At 55.4% G+C, this 15,145-nt stretch overlaps 1 protein-coding gene across 1 annotated transcript in view; it reads right to left on the minus strand.

The window, feature by feature from the left end:
- LOC135559620 (mdm2-binding protein-like) overlaps nt 1–14,181 on the minus strand; it is a 43,802-nt gene extending 29,621 nt beyond the window's left edge. Inside the window, exon 1 of the mRNA XM_065015544.1 lies at nt 14,175–14,181. The gene's annotated coding sequence lies outside the window, so the exon portion shown is untranslated. The remainder of the gene's footprint in view (nt 1–14,174) is intronic.
- Between the last annotated feature and the right edge of the window lie 964 nt (nt 14,182–15,145).

The raw sequence follows: 15,145 nt of genomic DNA on the forward strand, positions 1-15,145 counted from the left end.
ACAAGCTTTAGACTGAAATATTACCGTAAAGCTGATATTATACACACAACACAAGCTCTAGACTGAAATATTACCGTAAAGCTGATATTATACACACAACACAAGCTCTAGACTGAAATATTACCGTAAAGCTGATATTATACACACAACACAAGCTTTAGACTGAAATATTACCACTTGATAGAAAGCGGAAGACGTTATGCTGATATTTAGTTGGCATGTTTCAGTCCTTTCATTGACCTCTAACTTTACAGCAATGTCAGCTTTGTTCAACGACTGTATCAGGTATTATCAGACTGCGTGTGTAACTAGGCCAGTTTAATAAGTAGCTGGCATAGCTTTCACCCTATCAGCCTATCCCCTCCCTCTCTCTGGCCCGGGATTAGCTCCACATCCCATTTCCCAAACAAGGGACAGAGACAGATCCTTCACAGGTCACCGTATAGAGATAGAATTCCATCGATGCAAAGGCTTCTTCCTGCTTTTCTCCTCAACCTCAGCCTTGCAAACTAAGAGAAGAAACTACCTAAACACTTTCATTAATAGCAACTCCAAGTAGACCTAAAGCTAAGCTTCCTGAAAGTGCAGTAATGCATCTGCTTTAGGATGAGTCACATCTAAAAACAGACATGGAGTTACAGCTGGCCTGGCCTGGGAGTTACAACTGGCCTGGGAGTTACAGTAGGCCTGGCCTGGGAGTTACAGTAGGCCTGGCCTGGGAGTTACAGTAGGCCTGGGAGTTACAGTAGGCCTGGGAGTTACAGTAGGCCTGGCCTGGGAGTTACAGTAGGCCTGGGAGTTACAGTAGGCCTGGCCTGGGAGTTACAGTAGGCCTGGGAGTTACAGTAGGCCTGGGAGTTACAGTAGGCCTGGCCTGGGAGTTACAGTAGGCCTGGGAGTTACAGTAGGCCTGGCCTGGAGTTATAGTAGGCCTGGGAGTTACAGTAGGCCTGGGAGTTACAGTAGGCCTGGCCTGGGAGTTACAGTAGGCCTGGGAGTTACAGTAGGCCTGGCCTGGGAGTTACAGTAGGCCTGGGAGTTACAGTAGGCCTGGGAGTTACAGCTGGCCTGGGAGTTACAGTAGGCCTGGGAGTTACAACTGGCCTGGGAGTTACAGTAGGCCTGGGAGTTACAGTAGGCCTGGGAGTTACAGCTGGCCTGGGAGTTACAGTAGGCCTGGGAGTTACAGTAGGCCTGGGAGTTACAGCTGGCCTGGGAGTTACAGTAGGCCTGGGAGTTACAACTGGCCTGGGAGTTACAGTAGGCCTGGGAGTTACAGTAGGCCTGGGAGTTACAGTAGGCCTGGGAGTTACAGTAGGCCTGGGAGTTACAACTGGCCTGGGAGTTACAACTGGCCTGGGAGTTACAGTAGGCCTGGGAGTTACAACTGGCCTGGGAGTTACAGTAGGCCTGGGAGTTACAGTAGGCCTGGGAGTTACAGCTGGCCTGGGAGTTACAGTAGGCCTGGGAGTTACAACTGGCCTGGGAGTTACAGTAGGCCTGGGAGTTACAACTGGCCTGGCCTGGGAGTTACAGTAGGCCTGGCCTGGGAGTTACAGTAGGCCTGGCCTGGGAGTTACAACTGGCCTGGGAGTTACAGTAGGCCTGGCCTGGGAGTTACAACTGGCCTGGGAGTTACAGTAGGCCTGGGAGTTAAAGCAGGCCTGGCCTGGGAGTTACAGTAGGCCTGGCCTGGGAGTTACAGTAGGCCTGGGAGTTACAGTAGGCCTGGCCTGGGAGTTACAGCTGGCCTGGCCTGGGAGTTACAGTAGGCCTGGCCTGGGAGTTACAGTAGGCCTGGCCTGGGAGTTACAGCTGGCCTGGCCTGGGAGTTACAGTAGGCCTGGCCTGGGAGTTACAACTGGCCTGGGAGTTACAGCAGGCCTGGCCTGGGAGTTACAGTAGGCCTGGCCTGGGAGTTACAACTGGCCTGGCCTGGGAGTTACAACTGGCCTGGGAGTTACAGTAGGCCTGGGAGTTACAGTAGGCCTGGCCTGGGAGTTACAACTGGCCTGGGAGTTACAGTAGGCCTGGGAGTTACAGCTGGCCTGGGAGTTACAACTGGCCTGGGAGTTACAGTAGGCCTGGGAGTTACAGCTGGCCTGGGAGTTACAGTAGGCCTGGGAGTTACAACTGGCCTGGGAGTTACAGTAGGCCTGGGAGTTACAGCTGGCCTGGGAGTTACAGTAGGCCTGGGAGTTACAGCTGGCCTGGGAGTTACAGTAGGCCTGGCCTGGGAGTTACAGCTGGCCTGGGAGTTACAGTAGGCCTGGCCTGGGAGTTACAGCTGGCCTGGCCTGGGAGTTACAGCTGGCCTGGGAGTTACAGTAGGCCTGGCCTGGGAGTTACAACTGGCCTGGGAGTTACAGCTGGCCTGGGAGTTACAGTAGGCCTGGGAGTTACAACTGGCCTGGGAGTTACAGTAGGCCTGGCCTGGGAGTTACAACTGGCCTGGGAGTTACAACTGGCCTGGCCTGGGAGTTACAGTAGGCCTGGCCTGGGAGTTACAGTAGGCCTGGCCTGGGAGTTACAGTAGGCCTGGCCTGGGAGTTACAACTGGCCTGGGAGTTACAACTGGCCTGGCCTGGGAGTTACAGTAGGCCTGGCCTGGGAGTTACAGTAGGCCTGGCCTGGGAGTTACAGTAGGCCTGGCCTGGGAGTTACAGTAGGCCTGGCCTGGGAGTTACAGTAGGCCTGGCCTGGGAGTTACAGCTGGCCTGGCCTGGGAGTTACAACTGGCCTGGCCTGGGAGTTACAGTAGGCCTGGCCTGGGAGTTACAGCTGGCCTGGCCTGGGAGTTACAGTAGGCCTGGCCTGGGAGTTACAGTGGCCTGGCCTGGGAGTTACAACTGGCCTGGCCTGGGAGTTACAACTGGCCTGGCAACTGGCCTGGCCTGGGAGTTACAACTGGCCTGGGAGTTACAGTAGGCCTGGCCTGGGAGTTACAGTAGGCCTGGCCTGGGAGTTACAACTGGCCTGGGAGTTACAGTAGGCCTGGCCTGGGAGTTACAGTAGGCCTGGCCTGGGAGTTACAGTAGGCCTGGCCTGGGAGTTACAACTGGCCTGGGAGTTACAGTAGGCCTGGGAGTTAAAGCAGGCCTGGCCTGGGAGTTACAGTAGGCCTGGCCTGGGAGTTACAGTAGGCCTGGGAGTTACAGTAGGCCTGGCCTGGGAGTTACAGCTGGCCTGGCCTGGGAGTTACAGTAGGCCTGGCCTGGGAGTTACAGTAGGCCTGGCCTGGGAGTTACAGCTGGCCTGGCCTGGGAGTTACAGCTGGCCTGGCCTGGGAGTTACAACTGGCCTGGGAGTTACAGCAGGCCTGGCCTGGGAGTTACAGTAGGCCTGGCCTGGGAGTTACAACTGGCCTGGCCTGGGAGTTACAGCTGGCCTGGCCTGGGAGTTACAACTGGCCTGGCCTGGGAGTTACAGCTGGCCTGGCCTGGGAGTTACAGCTGGCCTGGCCTGGGAGTTACAGCTGGCCTGGCCTGGGAGTTACAGCTGGCCTGGCCTGGGAGTTACAGCTGGCCTGGCCTGGGAGTTACAGCTGGCCTGGCCTGGGAGTTACAGCTGGCCTGGCCTGGGAGTTACAGCAGGCCTGGCCTGGGAGTTACAGCTGGCCTGGGAGTTACAGCTGGCCTGGCCTGGGAGTTACAACTGGCCTGGGAGTTACAGCTGGCCTGGCCTGGGAGTTACAGCTGGCCTGGCCTGGGAGTTACAGTAGGCCTGGCCTGGGAGTTACAGCTGGCCTGGGAGTTACAGTAGGCCTGGCCTGGGAGTTACAGCTGGCCTGGGAGTTACAGCTGGCCTGGCCTGGGAGTTACAACTGGCCTGGGAGTTACAGCTGGCCTGGCCTGGGAGTTACAACTGGCCTGGGAGTTACAGTAGGCCTGGCCTGGGAGTTACAACTGGCCTGGCCTGGGAGTTACAGCTGGCCTGGGAGTTACAGTGGCCTGGCCTGGGAGTTACAACTGGCCTGGCCTGGGAGTTACAACTGGCCTGGGAGTTACAGTAGGCCTGGCCTGGGAGTTACAACCTGGCCTGGCCTGGCCTGGGAGTTACAACTGGCCTGGGAGTTACAGTAGGCCTGGCCTGGGAGTTACAGTAGGCCTGGCCTGGGAGTTACAGCAGGCCTGGCCTGGGAGTTACAACTGGCCTGGGAGTTACAGTAGGCCTGGCCTGGGAGTTACAGTAGGCCTGGCCTGGGAGTTACAACTGGCCTGGGAGTTACAGCAGGCCTGGCCTGGGAGTTACAACTGGCCTGGCCTGGGAGTTACAACTGGCCTGGCCTGGGAGTTACAACTGGCCTGGCCTGGGAGTTACAACTGGCCTGGCCTGGGAGTTACAACTGGCCTGGCCTGGGAGTTACAACTGGCCTGGCCTGGGAGTTACAACTGGCCTGGCCTGGGAGTTACAACTGGCCTGGCCTGGGAGTTACAACTGGCCTGGCCTGGGAGTTACAGTAGGCCTGGCCTGGGAGTTACAACTGGCCTGGCCTGGGAGTTACAGCTGGCCTGGGAGTTACAACTGGCCTGGGAGTTACAGCTGGCCTGGGAGTTACAACTGGCCTGGGAGTTACAGCTGGCCTGGCCTGGGAGTTACAGCTGGCCTGGGAGTTACAGCTGGCCTGGCCTGGGAGTTACAGCTGGCCTGGGAGTTAAAGCAGGCCTGGCCTGGGAGTTACAGCTGGCCTGGGAGTTACAGCTGGCCTGGCCTGGGAGTTACAGCTGGCCTGGCCTGGGAGTTACAGCTGGCCTGGGAGTTACAGCTGGCCTGGGAGTTACAGCTGGCCTGGGAGTTACAGCTGGCCTGGGAGTTACAACTGGCCTGGGAGTTACAGCTGGCCTGGCCTGGGAGTTACAACTGGCCTGGGAGTTACAGTAGGCCTGGCCTGGGAGTTACAGCTGGCCTGGCCTGGGAGTTACAGCTGGCCTGGGAGTTACAGTAGGCCTGGCCTGGGAGTTACAACTGGCCTGGGAGTTACAGCTGGCCTGGCCTGGGAGTTAAAGCAGGCATGGGAGTTACAACTGGCCTGGCCTGGGAGTTACAGCTGGCCTGGGAGTTACAGTAGGCCTGGCCTGGGAGTTACAGTAGGCCTGGCCTGGGAGTTACAGTAGGCCTGGCCTGGGAGTTACAACTGGCCTGGGAGTTACAGTAGGCCTGGCCTGGGAGTTACAACTGGCCTGGCCTGGGAGTTACAGCTGGCCTGGCCTGGGAGTTACAACTGGCCTGGCCTGGGAGTTACAGTAGGCCTGGCCTGGGAGTTACAACTGGCCTGGCCTGGGAGTTACAACTGGCCTGGGAGTCACAGCTGGCCTGGCCTGGGAGTTACAGCTGGCCTGGGAGTTACAGCTGGCCTGGCCTGGGAGTTAAAGCAGGCCTGGCCTGGGAGTTAAAGCAGGCCTGGCCTGGGAGTTACAGCTGGCCTGGCCTGGGAGTTACAGCTGGCCTGGCCTGGGAGTTACAGCTGGCCTGGCCTGGGAGTTACAGTAGGCCTGGCCTGGGAGTTACAGTAGGCCTGGCCTGGGAGTTACAACTGGCCTGGGAGTTACAACTGGCCTGGCCTGGGAGTTACAGCTGGCCTGGCCTGGGAGTTAAAGCAGGCCTGGCCTGGGAGTTACAGCTGGCCTGGCCTGGGAGTTACAACTGGCCTGGGAGTTACAGCTGGCCTGGCCTGGGAGTTACAGCTGGCCTGGGAGTTACAGCTGGCCTGGCCTGGGAGTTAAAGCAGGCCTGGCCTGGGAGTTAAAGCAGGCCTGGCCTGGGAGTTACAGCTGGCCTGGCCTGGGAGTTACAGTAGGCCTGGCCTGGGAGTTACAGTAGGCCTGGCCTGGGAGTTACAGTAGGCCTGGCCTGGGAGTTACAACTGGCCTGGCCTGGGAGTTACAGCTGGCCTGGCCTGGGAGTTAAAGCAGGCCTGGCCTGGGAGTTACAGCAGGCCTGGCCTGGGAGTTACAACTGGCCTGGCCTGGGAGTTACAACTGGCCTGGGAGTTACAGCTGGCCTGGCCTGGGAGTTACAGCTGGCCTGGCCTGGGAGTTACAGCTGGCCTGGCCTGGGAGTTAAAGCAGGCCTGGCCTGGGAGTTACAGCAGGCCTGGCCTGGGAGTTACAACTGGCCTGGCCTGGGAGTTACAACTGGCCTGGGAGTTACAGCTGGCCTGGCCTGGGAGTTAAAGCAGGCCTGGCCTGGGAGTTACAGCTGGCCTGGGAGTTAAAGCAGGCCTGGCCTGGGAGTTACAACTGGCCTGGCCTGGGAGTTAAAGCAGGCCTGGCCTGGGAGTTACAGTAGGCCTGGCCTGGGAGTTACAGCTGGCCTGGCCTGGGAGTTACAGTAGGCCTGGCCTGGGAGTTAAAGCAGGCCTGGCCTGGGAGTTACAGCTGGCCTGGCCTGGGAGTTACAGTAGGCCTGGCCTGGGAGTTAAAGCAGGCCTGGCCTGGGAGTTACAGCTGGCCTGGCCTGGGAGTTACAACTGGCCTGGCCTGGGAGTTACAACTGGCCTGGGAGTTACAGCAGGCCTGGCCTGGGAGTTACAACTGGCCTGGCCTGGGAGTTACAGTAGGCCTGGCCTGGGAGTTACAGTAGGCCTGGCCTGGGAGTTAAAGCAGGCCTGGCCTGGGAGTTACAGTAGGCCTGGCCTGGGAGTTAAAGCAGGCCTGGCCTGGGAGTTACAGCTGGCCTGGCCTGGGAGTTACAGTAGGCCTGGCCTGGGAGTTACAGTAGGCCTGGCCTGGGAGTTACAGTAGGCCTGGGAGTTACAGCTGGTCTGGCCTGGGAGTTAAAGCAGGCCTGGCCTGGGAGTTACAGTAGGCCTGGCCTGGGAGTTACAACTGGCCTGGCCTGGGAGTTAAAGCAGGCCTGGCCTGGGAGTTACAGCTGGCCTGGCCTGGGAGTTACAGTAGGCCTGGCCTGGGAGTTACAGTAGGCCTGGCCTGGGAGTTACAGTAGGCCTGGCCTGGGAGTTAAAGCAGGCCTGGCCTGGGAGTTACAACTGGCCTGGCCTGGGAGTTAAAGCAGGCCTGGCCTGGGAGTTACAGCTGGCCTGGCCTGGGAGTTACAGTAGGCCTGGCCTGGGAGTTACAGTAGGCCTGGCCTGGGAGTTACAGTAGGCCTGGGAGTTACAGCTGGTCTGGCCTGGGAGTTACAGCAGGCCTGGCCTGGGAGTTACAGTAGGCCTGGCCTGGGAGTTACAACTGGCCTGGCCTGGGAGTTACAGTAGGCCTGGCCTGGGAGTTACAGTAGGCCTGGCCTGGGAGTTAAAGCAGGCCTGGCCTGGGAGTTACAGCAGGCCTGGCCTGGGAGTTACAACTGGCCTGGGAGTTAAAGCAGGCCTGGCCTGGGAGTTACAACTGGCCTGGGAGTTAAAGCAGGCCTGGCCTGGGAGTTACAACTGGCCTGGGAGTTAAAGCAGGCCTGGCCTGGGAGTTACAACTGGCCTGGCCTGGGAGTTACAGTAGGCCTGGCCTGGGAGTTACAGTAGGCCTGGCCTGGGAGTTAAAGCAGGCCTGGCCTGGGAGTTACAGTAGGCCTGGCCTGGGAGTTACAGTAGGCCTGGCCTGGGAGTTACAGTAGGCCTGGCCTGGGAGTTACAGCTGGCCTGGCCTGGGAGTTACAGTAGGCCTGGCCTGGGAGTTACAGTAGGCCTGGCCTGGGAGTTAAAGCAGGCCTGGCCTGGGAGTTACAGTAGGCCTGGCCTGGGAGTTACAGCTGGCCTGGCCTGGGAGTTACAGTAGGCCTGGCCTGGGAGTTACAGTAGGCCTGGCCTGGGAGTTAAAGCAGGCCTGGCCTGGGAGTTAAAGCAGGCCTGGCCTGGGAGTTACAGTAGGCCTGGCCTGGGAGTTACAGCTGGCCTGGCCTGGGAGTTACAGTAGGCCTGGCCTGGGAGTTACAGCTGGCCTGGCCTGGGAGTTACAGCTGGCCTGGCCTGGGAGTTACAGTAGGCCTGGCCTGGGAGTTAAAGCAGGCCTGGCCTGGGAGTTACAGTAGGCCTGGCCTGGGAGTTACAGCTGGCCTGGCCTGGGAGTTACAGTAGGCCTGGCCTGGGAGTTACAGTAGGCCTGGCCTGGGAGTTAAAGCAGGCCTGGCCTGGGAGTTAAAGCAGGCCTGGCCTGGGAGTTACAGTAGGCCTGGCCTGGGAGTTACAGCTGGCCTGGCCTAGGAGTTACAGCTGGCCTGGGAGTTACAGCTGGCCTGGGAGTTACAGCTGGCCTGGCCTGGGAGTTAAAGCAGGCCTGGCCTGGGAGTTACAGTAGGCCTGGCCTGGGAGTTACAGCTGGCCTGGCCTGGGAGTTACAGTAGGCCTGGCCTGGGAGTTACAGTAGGCCTGGCCTGGGAGTTAAAGCAGGCCTGGCCTGGGAGTTACAACTGGCCTGGCCTGGGAGTTACAACTGGCCTGGCCTGGGAGTTACAGCTGGCCTGGCCTGGGAGTTACAGTAGGCCTGGCCTGGGAGTTACAACTGGCCTGGCCTGGGAGTTACAACTGGCCTGGCCTGGGAGTTACAGCTGGCCTGGCCTGGGAGTTACAACTGGCCTGGCCTGGGAGTTACAACTGGCCTGGCCTGGGAGTTACAACTGGCCTGGCCTGGGAGTTACAGCTGGCCTGGCCTGGGAATTACAACTGGCCTGGCCTGGGAGTTACAACTGGCCTGGCCTGGGAGTTACAACTGGCCTGGCCTGGGAGTTACAACTGGCCTGGCCTGGGAGTTACAACTGGCCTGGGAGTTACAGCTGGCCTGGCCTGGGAGTTACAACTGGCCTGGCCTGGGAGTTACAGCAGGCCTGGCCTGGGAGTTACAACTGGCCTGGCCTGGGAGTTACAGTAGGCCTGGCCTGGGAGTTACAGTAGGCCTGGCCTGGGAGTTAAAGCAGGCCTGGCCTGGGAGTTACAGTAGGCCTGGCCTGGGAGTTACAGCTGGCCTGGCCTGGGAGTTACAGTAGGCCTGGCCTGGGAGTTACAGTAGGCCTGGCCTGGGAGTTACAGTAGGCCTGGCCTGGGAGTTAAAGCAGGCCTGGCCTGGGAGTTAAAGCAGGCCTGGCCTGGGAGTTACAGTAGGCCTGGCCTGGGAGTTACAGCTGGCCTGGCCTGGGAGTTACAGTAGGCCTGGCCTGGGAGTTACAGCTGGCCTGGCCTGGGAGTTACAGCTGGCCTGGCCTGGGAGTTACAGTAGGCCTGGGAGTTACAGTAGGCCTGGCCTGGGAGTTACAGCTGGCCTGGCCTGGGAGTTACTACAGTAGGCCTGGCCTGGGAGTTACAGTAGGCCTGGCCTGGGAGTTAAAGCAGGCCTGGCCTGGGAGTTAAAGCAGGCCTGGCCTGGGAGTTACAGTAGGCCTGGCCTGGGAGTTACAGCTGGCCTGGCCTGGGAGTTACAGCTGGCCTGGCCTGGGAGTTACAGCTGGCCTGGCCTGGGAGTTACAGCTGGCCTGGCCTGGGAGTTAAAGCAGGCCTGGCCTGGGAGTTACAGCTGGCCTGGCCTGGGAGTTACAGCTGGCCTGGCCTGGGAGTTACAGTAGGCCTGGCCTGGGAGTTACAGTAGGCCTGGCCTGGGAGTTAAAGCAGGCCTGGCCTGGGAGTTAAAGCAGGCCTGGCCTGGGAGTTAAAGCAGGCCTGGCCTGGGAGTTACAGTAGGCCTGGCCTGGGAGTTAAAGCAGGCCTGGCCTGGGAGTTACAGTAGGCCTGGCCTGGGAGTTACAACTGGCCTGGCCTGGGAGTTACAACTGGCCTGGCCTGGGAGTTACAGCTGGCCTGGCCTGGGAGTTACAACTGGCCTGGCCTGGGAGTTACAACTGGCCTGGCCTGGGAGTTACAGCTGGCCTGGCCTGGGAGTTACAACTGGCCTGGCCTGGGAGTTACAACTGGCCTGGCCTGGGAGTTACAACTGGCCTGGCCTGGGAGTTACAACTGGCCTGGGAGTTACAGCTGGCCTGGCCTGGGAGTTACAGCAGGCCTGGCCTGGGAGTTACAGCAGGCCTGGCCTGGGAGTTACAGCAGGCCTGGCCTGGGAGTTACAGCTGGCTTGGCCTGGGAGTTACAGCTGGCCTGGCCTGGGAGTTACAGCTGGCCTGGCCTGGCCTGGGAGTTACAACTGGCCTGGGAGTTACAACTGGCCTGGCCTGGGAGTTACAACTGGCCTGGCCTGGGAGTCACAACTGGCCTGGGAGTTACAGCTGGCCTGGCCTGGGAGTTACAGCTGGCCTGGCCTGGGAGTCACAACTGGCCTGGCCTGGGAGTCACAACTGGCCTGGCCTGGGAGTCACAACTGGCCTGGGAGTTACAACTGGCCTGGCCTGGGAGTTACAGCTGACTACTATAGAGCCTTCTCCATTATCATACCAGGCCCACTGACTACTATAGAGCCTTCTCCATTATCATGCCAGGCCCACTGACTACTATAGAGCCTTCTCCATTATATCATGCCAGGCCCACTGACTACTATAGAGCCTTCTCCATTATCATGCCAGGCCCACTGACTACTATAGAGCCTTCTCCATTATCATGCCAGGCCCACTGACTACTATAGAGCCTTCTCCATTATCATACCAGGCCCACTGACTACTATAGAGCCTTCTCCATTATCATACCAGGCCCACTGACTACTATAGAGCCTTCTCCATTATCATGCCAGGCCCACTGACTACTATAGAGCCTTCTCCATTATCATGCCAGGCCCACTGACTACTATAGAGCCTTCTCCATTATCATGCCAGGCCCACTGACTACTATAGAGCCTTCTCCATTATATCATGCCAGGCCCACTGACTACTATAGAGCCTTCTCCATTATCATGCCAGGCCCACTGACTACTATAGAGCCTTCTCCATTATCATGCCAGGCCCACTGACTACTATAGAGCCTTCTCCATTATCATGCCAGGCCCACTGACTACTATAGAGCCTTCTCCATTATCATACCAGGCCCACTGACTACTATAGAGCCTTCTCCATTATCATACCAGGCCCACTGACTACTATAGAGCCTTCTCCATTATCATGCCAGGCCCACTGACTACTATAGAGCCTTCTCCATTATCATGCCAGGCCCACTGACTACTATAGAGCCTTCTCCATTATCATGCCAGGCCCACGGACTACTATAGAGCCTTCTCCATTACATACACCCTATCCCCTATATAGTACACTACACACACCCTATCCCCTATATAGTACACTACACACCCTATCCCCTATATAGTACATTACACACACCCTATCCCCTATATAGTACACTACACACACCCTATCCCCTATATAGTACATTACATACACCCTATCCCCTATATAGTACACTACACACACCCTATCCCATATATAGTACACTACACACCCTATCCCCTATATTTATTTTTTATTTTACCTTTATTTCATTAGGGAAGTCAGTTAAGAACAAATTCTTATTTTCAATGACGGCCTAGGAACAGTGGGTTAACTGCCTGTTCAGGGGCAGAACGACAGATTTGTACCTTGTCAGCTCGGGGGTTTGAACTTGCAACTTTCCGGTTACTAGTCCAACACTCTAACCACTAGGCTACCCTGCATTACACACACCCTATATAGTACACTACACACACCCTATCCCCTATATAGTACATTACACACACCCTATCCCCTATGTAGTACACTACACACATCCTATCCCCTATATAGTACACTACACACCCTATCCCCTATATAGTACACTACACACACCCTATATAGTGCACTTGAACATCCTCCACCACAACACCCACCTCTCTCCTTCAGTTCCACAGAGACAACAGATGGTTAGTCATGGTCTCAACAACACCATAAACACAGAACATGAGCACAATTACTTTTACTACAATCACACTCTCACAGAACCACAATAATCATCATCATAGATACTGTCTGGCACGGAACAAAAATGAATTTAACTAGCTAATCAATATGGGTGTTGTAAATCAGCTGTGTGTACCACGAGTAAACAGTCCAGTGTGTGTCCATCGCTACATAGAACAGCCATGATTCATCTGTAGTGGAAAACTCATTAGAGCAACACTCTGGTCTTTATGACAGCAGAGCCTGGAGCGGAGAGACAGCAACATGGAGCTCTCTCTCTCTCTCTCTCTCTCTCTCTCTCTCTCTCTCTCTCTCTCTCTCTCCTCTCTCTCTCTCTCTCTCTCTCTCTCTCTCTCTCTCTCTCTCTCTCTCTCTCTCTCTCTCTCTCTCTCTCTCTCTCTCTCTCTCTCTCTCTCTCTCTCTCTCTCTCTCTCTCTCTCTCTCTCTCTCTCTCTCTCTCTCTCTCTCTCTCTCTCTCTCTCTCTCTCTCTCTCTCTCTCTCTCTGATGGCTGAAGCTAAATATTTTATTTGTATTTTATTAAGCAGTGTTTTATTGAAAAAGTGATTCGTGGATGTTTGAACACCTTCAGGGTTCTGTAGGAGTGTAAGTTTGAGTCTGCTTTTAACCCCTAAAACAACTAATTGTATTAGAAGCTGTGTAAAAACACGTGTTTACATAGCAGTGTCTTCGTGAGTAAAGATGCTTTCTCTGGTGGCAGGACATTGAGTCAGTAGCTAGTTGAACTGGAAGGTTGGAGGTAGGGTAGGGTGGGACTGTGAGTCAGTAGCAGACAGAACTGAAAGGTTGGAGGTAGGGTAGGACAGTTATTCAGTAGCAGACAGAACTGAAAGGTTGGAGGTAGGGTAGGGTAGGACAGTGAGTCAGTAGCTAGTAGAACTGGAAGGTTGGAGGTAGGGTAGGACAGTGAGTCAGTAGCAGACAGAACTGGAAGGTTGGAGGTAGGGTAGGACAGTGAGTCAGTAGCAGACAGAACTGGAAGGTTGGAGGTAGGGTAGGACAGTGAGTCAGTAGCTAGTAGAACTGGTAGGTTGGAGGTAGGGTAGGACAGTGAGTCAGTAGCTAGTAGAACTGGAAGGTTGGAGGTAGGGTAGGACAGTGAGTCAGTAGCAGACAGAACTGGAAGGTTGGAGGTAGGGTAGGACAGTGAGTCAGTAGCAGACAGAACTGGAAGGTTGGAGGTAGGGTAGGACAGTGAGTCAGTAGCAGACAGAACTGGAAGGTTGGAGGTAGGGTAGGACAGTGAGTCAGTAGCTAGTAGAACTGGAAGGTTGGAGGTAGGGTAGGACAGTGAGTCAGTAGCTAGTAGAACTGGAAGGTTGGAGGTAGGGTAGGACAGTGAGTCAGTAGCTGCCAGTGGCCAGACTACAGTGGCACACTAGTTGTCTGGTTAGTCAGAGAAGGATAGGATAGGACTACTCACCTCTGACTGTAGATTGTGGTCAGAGTTGGTCTGGGAGGGTAGGGAGGATATGTTAGGATAGGATAAGGTGGGGTAGGATAGGGTGGGGTAGGATAATGTGGGGTCGGATAGGATAAGGTGGGGTAGGATAAGGTCGGATAGGATAGGATAAGGTGGGGTAGTATAGGGTGGGGTAGGATAGGATAAGGTGGGGTAGTATAGGATAGGGTGGGGTAGGATAGGATAGGGTGGGGTAGGATAAGGTGGGGTAGGATAGGATAGGGTGGGGTAGGATAGGATAGGGTAGGATAAGGTGGGGTAGGATAGGGATGGGGAAGGATAAGGTGGGGTAGGATAGGATAGGGTGGGGTAGGATAAGGTGGGGTAGGATAGGTGGGGTAGGATAGGGTGGGGTAGGATAAGGTGGGGTAGGATAGGATAGGGTGGGGAAGGATAAGGTGGGGTAGGATAGGATAGGGTGGGGAAGGATAAGGTGGGGTAGTATAGGATAGGGTGGGGTAGGATAAGGTGGGGTAGGTTCGGGTGGGGTAGTATAGGATAAGGTGGGGTAGGATCGGATAGGGTGGGGTAGGTTAGGGTGGGGTAGGATCGGATAGGGTGGGGTAGGTTAGGGTGGGGTAGGATCGGATAGGGGTGGGGTAGGTTCGGGTGGGGTAGGATAAGGTCGGATAGGATAGGATAAGGTGGGGGGGTTCGTAGGATAGGATAGGGTAGGGTAGGTTAGGGTGGGGTAGGATCGGATAGGGTGGGGTAGGTTTGGGTGGGGTAGGATAGGATAAGGTGGGGTAGGATAGGATAAGGTGGGGTAGGTTCGGGTGGGGTAGGATAGGATAAGGTGGGGTAGGTTCGGGTGGGGTAGGATAGGATAAGGTGGGGTAGGTTCGGGTGGGGTAGGATGGGATAAGGTGGGGTAGGATAAGGTGGGGGGTAGGACTACTCACCTCTGAGTGTAGCAGAGTTGTGGTCAGAGTGTGTTATGGATAAGATCCTGGATCCTGGATCAGAAGGCAGCAGGCTGTACCATGTCTCTCTATCCTGGGCTCGGAGGGAGAAGCCTTCAAACCTCACCTCAGAGGCAAACTGTTAGACAGCACAGGAGAGAAATCAATAGGACAACATCGTTAGTGAACTCAAACTGGGTTTCCATTTTAGAAAAGAGATTTCCCAAGACAGCCTGTTCTCACTGTAATCAATTCCCAAGACATAGAGTTGAAGCTAATTTACTGCATTTCTATACCATTTAAAAACAAAAAATATATATTTTGGAGAGCAGCAAAAATGACCCCTGCCTTTATCACATTGGTTGAGCGATTAGTGCTTTTTGAGGTCGGTTCAGTTTCATTACAAAAAAAAATATCACAATTTTCGATTTAGTTTATTTTGTTAAACATGCACTACGCAATCTGTGGGTTGAATGCTGGAACACAGAATAAAACTATTCATAAAATTCCCATGACTGCTCATTAATGATTCACATTACTTTAATATTATATTTCAGTCGTCCATATTACATTAGCTTTTTTTGATGACTATAATTTCATTCCGTCACCATCTCATCTCTATAGAGCCTTTGCTGCCTGACAAAATCCATATTTTATTAGTTCTTTCAAGTAAATAAGGCATACTTGTATGACTGCTGAATAGCAACTATCAATCACTTAGACCATGTATTTTCAGATAGAGATTCCTTTAAAGCAACTGCCCTCTATCCCTCTCAATCGCACGTTCTTCTGTATCTTCTCTTCCACTCCACGTCTTGCACCACACAGACCGGACAAGTAGGCGAGCAATGGATTATGGTCAATGTAGTTAATTACCATGTTTTCTGTGCTAAATCATGTAGAATACTGGCCTGTTGGGAACTACAACTCCCTACTACATCGCACAGTTGGGCTTGATCAAATTTATCTCT

The sequence above is a fragment of the Oncorhynchus nerka genome, unplaced genomic scaffold, assembly GCF_034236695.1.
Source record: "Oncorhynchus nerka isolate Pitt River unplaced genomic scaffold, Oner_Uvic_2.0 unplaced_scaffold_1390, whole genome shotgun sequence".
Classification (NCBI taxonomy): domain Eukaryota; kingdom Metazoa; phylum Chordata; class Actinopteri; order Salmoniformes; family Salmonidae; genus Oncorhynchus; species Oncorhynchus nerka.